This window comes from Thermobia domestica, chromosome 13 (assembly GCF_964235325.1).
Source record: "Thermobia domestica chromosome 13, izTheDome1.hap1.1, whole genome shotgun sequence".
Classification (NCBI taxonomy): Eukaryota; Metazoa; Arthropoda; class Insecta; order Zygentoma; family Lepismatidae; genus Thermobia; species Thermobia domestica.
In genome coordinates, this window is record NC_137466.1 from 94,834,468 (window position 1) to 94,843,328 (window position 8,861).

At 35.5% G+C, this 8,861-nt stretch overlaps 1 non-coding gene across 1 annotated transcript; it reads left to right on the forward strand.

The window, feature by feature from the left end:
* Window positions 1-8,019: 8,019 nt before the first annotated feature.
* On the forward strand, window positions 8,020-8,184 carry LOC145669332 (U1 spliceosomal RNA). Its single transcript, XR_014128192.1, has one exon. It is a non-coding gene; the product is annotated as a U1 spliceosomal RNA (small nuclear RNA).
* Window positions 8,185-8,861: the final 677 nt, after the last annotated feature.

Sequence of the window (8,861 nt, forward strand, 5' to 3'; positions counted from 1 at the left end):
ATTACTCACTAGGTGTTTATAGTATATTTCGGTGCTGACCTCATTGATCCTGATATACCATATAAAATGAAAGCTATAAATTTGACACAAAATTTCATATTCAAAATTTTAATTTCCTGTTTCGTGACTTAGTACTCGCCGTTTTGTCATCACGACCCGCCACTAAATGTGTTGGAACTAATATTAACTGTAGTTATGGCATTCTAATACACAATATAGAAAATAATCCGTGGCTTGATAATGTACCTAGAACTGTTATCTAGTTCTCTACTCAACCGACATGTCGCCACACACTGTATGTCACGCAGTTCCGCAAGATGTGTCGCGAAATTTTAGAACTTAAAAATCATGAAGAATTTAATAATAATCAGTTAAAATCGAGATAGACTGTACCAGTCAACACCTCCATCGGTAGCAATAATGCTCAGTGCTATATAGTCATTATAGAAACTAATTAGTTTCACTAGCGTGCCCCACAAAAAAGCAGGAAATTTGGATTTTCTACAATAAGAGCGATTGTATGTGCAATAATGTGTGTTATGTGCAGTTGTATAGTTTTGTGCTGTTCCATTATGTATATTACGTATCTGCACCCAGATGTTCCAAGACATTAACACAGTTATGGGTGATCACGAATGGACATGGCAACAAGACGGTGCGAAGGCCCATACAGCAATCGATACTGTGACATGGATAAGAATTAATACTCCTGACTTCATCGAACCTAACGACTGGCCGTCTAAAAGTCCAGATCTCAACGTGATGGATTATTGCATTTGAGGTATACTGCTACAGAAGGTTCAAGAACACAGGAGACACATCACAAACATTGATGGCCTGAAAGCTGTATTGACAGACGCCTGGAACAACGTTACACTTCAAACTGTCCACCGGAAATTGGTTACAACGTCTACGCCGCTGTGTGGAAGCCAAAGAGAATTATTTTGAGCACTTGCATTGATTATGAACATTCAAGTGACAGTGTCAGTAAAATATAAATAAAAATATGTGTGTCCACTTCATATTACAGAATCTACAATAAATTTCCTGCTTTTTGTGGGACACCCTGTATAATAGATATTATTAAAATTATTATTTGTAATAAAAATAACAAACAAGCGTGTCGTGATGTTCTGGACGTTCAAGTAAAGCGTGTCGTCAGTCAAAAAAGGTTGAGAACCACTGGGCTAGAGAATAATTTGACTTTTTTTTTCTTTCTTTGAATCTGAGAGTTACGTGAAAACATTCTTGATGTCGGTGTATCTGTTGTTCCTTGTTACCATGCGTGAATGATAAAATATTATCTGTGGCACGAATTAAAGTCTACAACGAGGTTACTGGATTGAACTGTACAAATGTATTCAGATTAATGTTAACTGAGGTTAAAATATCAACCGTGTCCGTTGGAGTTAAAACGAAGTAGGCATATATTAACTTGACGTGTGTTGAGTCTTCTGAGCAATCCATATTAGCAAGAGTTCATTTTTGCCTGGCACTGATTACTTTTCATTTGGCGATAGTTGCACAAGTTCCAACTGCTCTTCAGCAACGCTTCATTCAACACTTCCAACTAGTGTTGGAAAATTTCATGAAAAGTTCAAACTTGAAAAGTTCGCGCGAAAGTTCGGCTCATTTTTTTAAATTGTCCATTTAAAAAATCCCTGTAAAATTACAAACATTTTGGTATATAACATGGCTATATTAAAAATCGAAGTAAATTTATTTTAGTTTTTTTCTCTTTCTAATAGTACATAATTTTCACATTTTTTCAAAAGACGTTACGGAGCGTTACAAGCATGTATTTCAAATTTCAAGCCGAGCTCCTCCGTGGCTAAGCGGTTAGCGTACGCGCCTATGGCGTGGGAGGCCCGGGTTCGATTCCCGGCGGGAGCTCATGTGGTTCGGATTCCACGTTAATCAGTAGGTCCACGTCTCATATAGCCTCGCTGCTGAACGGGACGTTAAACCCAAAATCAACTCAACTCAAATTTCAAGCCTATATCATAAAACAGTATGTTTTCGGCAGAAACCTTCAATTTTACATGATGCTGACAATGGGAAACTTAAATTTGATTTGCACAAACAAGTTTATATCATAAACTCACGCATTGCCAATCCAAAATTAATCATTTTATTTAATATTTTTTTCTTTGGGGAAAGCACTGATTCAGTTACAATAATGTGTTTTACGTGTTTATCCATATCATGTGTAATATCAATATGTGTCAGCCATCTTGTATCATTATGGTGCAAATAACTATACTGTATAACACATAAGTACCTCACAGTCATCACACTATGTTCAGAATAAGTTATTATAAAAATGAGGGTCGCTAATTAGTAAATAAAAGAAAGCGAATGTTCGGGAAAAGTTGCTTATGAAAAGTTCGGAAACGAACTTTCGAAAATGAAAGTTCGCCTGAAAAGTTCGCTCATTTACATCTCTACTTCCAACAGACTATTGTGGAAGAAAATACAGGAAGACCAGAATAATGTACGACGTATCTAATCATTACAGGATTTGTTTTGTAGAGATGCTGCTTCACTGAGTGCATGGTAGTATTCGATGAAGAGAAAGAAGACATAAGTGGTTTTCTGCATTATTTGACAGTGTTGCCAGAATATAAGAGCAGTAAAAGTCAACAGACACTGTCCTCGATTAGGTTTGTTATTGTACGCGATTCAAACTATTGAGGTTCAAAGAGGTAAATGAAACAAAGAAACATTATCATACAAAGTAGTTTTGTCCAATACTGAAAAAAAGAAACAATATACAGTAAAATCTCGTGAATTCGAACTAACTGGATGATTAAGTTGATCGAATTAACAAAAATCTGGATTAACTAAAATAACCTGAAAGAAAAGTAGAAACTGCATAAATCTCTGTTTATACCAACAAAGCGCGTTTATTATGGTGCATAGGCCTAAATGCTTATATAACACTAATATACTGTAGAATGTAAAATAATACAATAGATATAAAACAGTACGTACACTTGAAGAGAAAGATATTCTCCTTTTGACTTAAGCATATCTGCTGAGAATAGTAAATCTACTCTTGGCAACACCGCTCGAATGTGCAGTTGACTTTCTCTCTGCTCCTTTTGCCCAGCACACGAACCATGCAGAAGCTTTTAATGCAGACGAACAGAAGGTCAAGAATTATAGAGTTTTAAGGCTTAGGCTGTTATGGCTACAGTGAAATAAAGAGATGTCGCTTGAGTTGGATGGTATTTGTTCATGTTAAATTTTTGAGCGTTTCGATAATGTCCACAATAACTGGCAAAAACAATATAGTTTGTTTCTTGAACCGAAGTGCAGTTCGTGTATAAAGGATGCCGCCTTCTACGTGTAGTGTCTCGTGCCGTAAATAAGTACTCTTTCGCGAGAACTTGTGGAGAATACCCTCCAATAACTAAATGGCCAACCAGAACCCTCATTTGAAACAATTGACAGTCACTTGTCAACTTCACGTGGAGTCTCAGTTGCCACAGTTCCAAACGCTGTCCTTTCAGTTAGTGGCTAGAAGATTACTGTTTAACATATATAGTTTTCTTACTATACAATACTATATATATATTACTATATATGACAGTTGATAATAGCAAAATGTGAAGGCTCTGAAAGACTATCTCTATCTACACATAAAAATGCGTTTTTTTTTCTGTCTTTCTGGATTAAGCGCAATTCGCTTTATCAGGGTCCGGATGATGTAGTTGTACTGTATAAAGTATTGATGTTCTGTAGAAAAGATAAACTCTACAGTGTTAACATGTTAATGCCAATGCTTTATATATACGTATGTAAATAAAAGAAACACAGTGTTACATAATGAACATATTATATTCAGTGGTATCCGTGGTGTAGTTCCCCTTGAGCAAGATACTCAAAAATAAAAATTTACGCATACAAAACCTGAAATTATATTAACTTGGAAGTTTGAACCCTCCGTTACGAACTTCTGCCTACGCTGCTGATTTATTACAATAAAATTTAATTATAATATTTTTTAGTGAAAAAAACAAAATCTACGTCGTAACGGGTATTCTCTAACCGCGACAATATTTTGTATTCTTGAAACGGAATAATCCCGATTTTCGGGACGTATGGACACATTAAATGTTGGGTGGGGCGTGGGACTGAGAAAGAATCATATATGAAAATGCAGGTTTGAAAATTACAATATTTTCGCCAAAAATCAGAAAAAACACTTTTAATATCTTTAAATTTCTTTAGTTAATTTAGTAGTACGGTAATAGTAATTCAAATCGCAAATTTTCTAGTTTGGTTATTGAATATATCGTGAAGGATTTGTACATTTTTGCGAAAATGGAAATAAAAATTTCAGCAAAATGTAATGATGTTTTGTATTTTGGTAGAAAAGCTAGCGCATACATAATGTATCAGAATGTCCAAACACACCAGAATTCAAAATAAACTTCCCATCGTCCAACTAGTGAGCAGCACTTTCGTCACACAGTCATTACAAATTCACTGTAGTTAATGCGACATTTTGGATTATGTAACATCTCTCTCAAACATAAACATGTCATCTGCTGACTGCTATGAATTAATAAATTATAAATGAATGAAGACTTTCATATGAATACTGTATCACGACAGAATAATTTCCATAACTTGGAACCATTATACGAGGCACTGACAATTTCTTCTTCAGAGTGATTGAATTTAAAAGTATCCTTTTGATACACAAAACAGTTTAATTAAATTTGACTAATGACATAGGGTTTATTTTGATTCTTTCTGAAGACAATCTTAAAATAATTCTATACAAAAAGAAAAGAAAAGAAAAGAAAGAAAAAAGAAAAGTGAGTAAACATTTAAAATGAGACAATCGTTTCCAAATGGATGAAAGTTTGTATTAGTGAGTTTCATTTTTAATTGATAACGGCATAACAAGTTTCCCCATCCTGGTCAACATTCCAAAAGGTCGTACAATTAAGGGCGAGTATTTTCGTACACTTTTGGATGCATAAATGTTGCCAAAATTGACAGAAACGACCACAAATGGCAAATGGGAATTTCATTCTTCACATGGACAGTGCATTAACACACCGTACTAATATTGCGATCTCATTCTTAGCTGACTATAGTATTGAACTTTTACCAAACCCACCCTACTCACCAGATGTAGCCCCGAGTGACTTCTGGTTGTTCCCCAACCTCAAAGATTCTCTTCATGGAATACTATTTTCTAGTACCTGAAACACTCCGAAAGGTGACTATGTCATATTCTACACAAAATGTTGCAATGGGCGATGGCAACTGTGTATCAATAAAGAGGGAGAATTTGTTGAGAAATACACAGGTCATTTCCGTGTATTTCCTTGTTCTCGGGAATTTTTTGGTGTGCCCCTCATGTCTTTTCATTTTTTCCAAGCAGTAGCGTAATTTCAAATTTTCCTAGGGTAGGAGGGATACTCCGACGTAAGTAAAGTTTCAAAAGTATTATACATAGCCTATCCCTTTTCCTTCAACCTTCAGAAAATCAACTTAAATTATTACTTTTGCAAAGCTCTGCTTTCTTTTAAGTAACAAACGGAAACATGATGGCAGAAAGTTTCGGAATGTCTTGCTGTTTTCACTGCTAGCTTTCCATTTTAGATAGTGTATATTTACAACGAAGGGGGGTGCACGTGCACCTTTGCAACCCCTAAATCCGGCCCTGTATACTATAATCAAACTTAGGGGCGGACACAATTGCTTCAAATAACGCTCCTGTTTCCAAGTCCCTCCTTAGCGTAACAATCTCTCGCTGCTAATATCGCGTTCACACCACTGGATCACTCTTCGAAAATCGGGGAACAATTGATGATAAATTTATATTTAAAATAATCGTGATTTCTACATTAAAAAGTGTGAACACTACTTACTTGTTCGTATTCGTTACTGTTATTATTGGTATTTACTCCCTTTCTCTTCTCCCGTTTCGTCGACACTGATTCTTGAAGTATATTATCTCAACAACTACATATACAGACACGGATGTAGGGAGTTAGGTTTTAGAAAGAACGCTTGACTTCGAAAACTCTGAGGTAGTAAATAGTATATACTGGTGTATCAAATTATCCAGTAACATCAATGTCGTGTACAAAGAATTATAGTACATGTTATTGTTAATTTCCATATGTAAGAGCTATCTATTTGTGCGGAGGAGTATTTGGTCACTTCCGTAATATCTCACTAGTACAGAAACACATTAAAATGGAAATGAAATTAAATATTTCAAGTCAACGTCCCATTCTTACGGCCTTTAGGCTATGGGAGACAATGATTAAGGTAAGTGAATAAAGATGAAAGAATTGGTGGAATGAAAAAGTGTGAGGAAATAGGAATACCCGAGAAAACACGATGTTGTCCACGATAAATTTACTTGACAGGGGATCTAAGCAGCCAACCCACGCACCAGAGGTAAGTTTGTGGTGAACAAAGATTATGTCCGTGGGTTTTCCTTGGGTACCGTACTGTTTCCTCCCACAGTCTCATTCCACCAACTATTCCACTAATCACATTCTCTTGCTTTAATCATCCATCTCCCTTTACTTAAATGAGCATAATCGTATGATGTTAAACTGAAACATCTAATTTCATTTCATATATATAGGCTATACATTATACATGTCAGGCGTTCACCCAGAAATTTTTGTCGAGAGGGTTCCACAGCCACATGACGCTACGAACGTGTTATTCTGCACCTGAAAACACGGTAAGTAATTGTTAAGTATTGCCATCTATATTTTCAGAGAGCAAAAAAAATATGGAAATAGTTTTTTTTTTTATAAGAAAAGAAGCAGAACACATGAAGTGTAAGATGAAAGCTTTATCGTATATCAATCATTTTTCCTGATAAGCAAGTAGATTATTATTATTATTATTATTATTATTATTATTATTATTATTATTATTATTATTATTATTATTATTATTATTATTAAGTGTGCAAATATATACCGGTATGTCGACTTACAAAGTGTTTTTTGGAGGGGGCTCCGAACCTAGAGGAGTCCTCATGGGTGCGCACCTGCAACTCCTTTAACTTCAAGATTCGTAAACACACCCAGCTGTAAGCGCAAAGGAAAGAATATTTCCGTAATCGGAAATGTAAAATTTGGTTGTATAAACTACGTATATTTTCTCCCTATTCCAAGAGATTTGTTGAGTAATTTATTTTGTAAAATCGAAAATTGTTCTGTTTTTAAAAGTTTGCCATTCGGTAACCCTAGATGTCTCTTATGCATGTCAAAGATAGATAAACATATTTGTAGGTGATTGAATTATTTACATATGGAAGCTTATTCGAATTGTTTGGATGAGGTATTGTTTACACGTAACTATTTATAAGATCACAATTTCCTCCTTTGGAAATGAATTCCACGTAAGTCCGTCATTTGTTTACTGTTGTAAATAACGCCAACTAAATGTGTGACAAGTGCCTAAGTAATTGGTAGTAAACCGGGGCAGTTAGTAACACTGAATATCGTACGATGTCGGGATTTCTGCTCCATTGCTCAACGCAGTGCGCAAGTGCCGCGGGGCGCGGAAAGGACGTTGACTGAACTTAATAACAGTCAATTGTTGTGATTCTTTCGGTTCTTTTCTTTCTTCGGTGCGTAAATAGGAGCGGAAAAAATATACACGATGCCTCTTTTGACGGCTTAAAGTAACAATAATAAAAAGAAAGAAACGTAAAATTAAGGGGCAGAAGGGGAAAGAAAGTGACTATATACTAAGCCTGTTCGCAACGTAGTCTATTTTATGAATTATAGAGGGCGCCACGGATGGTAGTACAAATATTTTCGTCAAAAGGAGGCGCAAAAAATGTTTTCTCTTTGTGTTATGCATACGTTTCATAAAACTGAGTTATGATGTAAACTTAGAAAGAATTACAAACCACTTTCCTAGCAGAATATAAACATTATTACATACTATCCTGCGATTCTTAAGCAAATATTACAACTACCTATCTTTATATATTTTATGAAAAGGCGAATTGTATCAATACTTACCTGTTGCTGAGGATTACCGTGATCAGGAAGGCGGTTCCTCCGGAGTGATGGCTTATCATTGCACTTGGATAAGGTTGATCTCCGCAATACCTCAAACAGAGGTATTTGAGCACATAATTTTTGATAGTGGGGAAATGTTTCTTAAACGTTATCCCTGAGATTACTTCAGTGATCCGAAATCCAGTTCACAAAATGATTAAATTCCCTCACAGAATGAAATCTGAACCTGAACAGACTAATTGCGTGTAGTACCAGGGTTTGTTACTACGCAGAGCAGGGGCGGATCCAGGGGGGACGATCGCACCCCCAGAAGAGGAAACGTTCTTATTTTATATATAAATAAAATCCATCCCAGAGTTTGGAGTTCTTAAAAGTAGCCCTAAGTAGCAGTATTACAACCCACTGCTCCCCAGAAGTAAGTCCTGGATCCGCCCCTGACACAGATGGATATAAACCTAGTTAGAAAATTACCCTTACTTAAACTTAGTAATTAATAAGTAGCATAACTATTCTATCAGGCCTTGTTTCCATTTTGTACTAATACACTATAACACTGAGCAAGGCTACTAACTGCCTCATGATGAAGACACAGTCTGATGAAGACACAGTTAGTGTGTTAAAACTTACGTGATACTGTTTTTTTTTTTTTTTTTTTTTTTTTTTTTTTTTTTTTACATATTATCACATAGCCTTGCTCAGTGTGTTATTGTGTATTATTAATAAGTAGCAGTAGGAGCACAAGATGATAATGTTGAGAACCTAGGATATTTTCCTGAACTTCTTGCCTTATCAATCATATCAGATGTTTATAATGTAGTGGAAAATATTCAAACA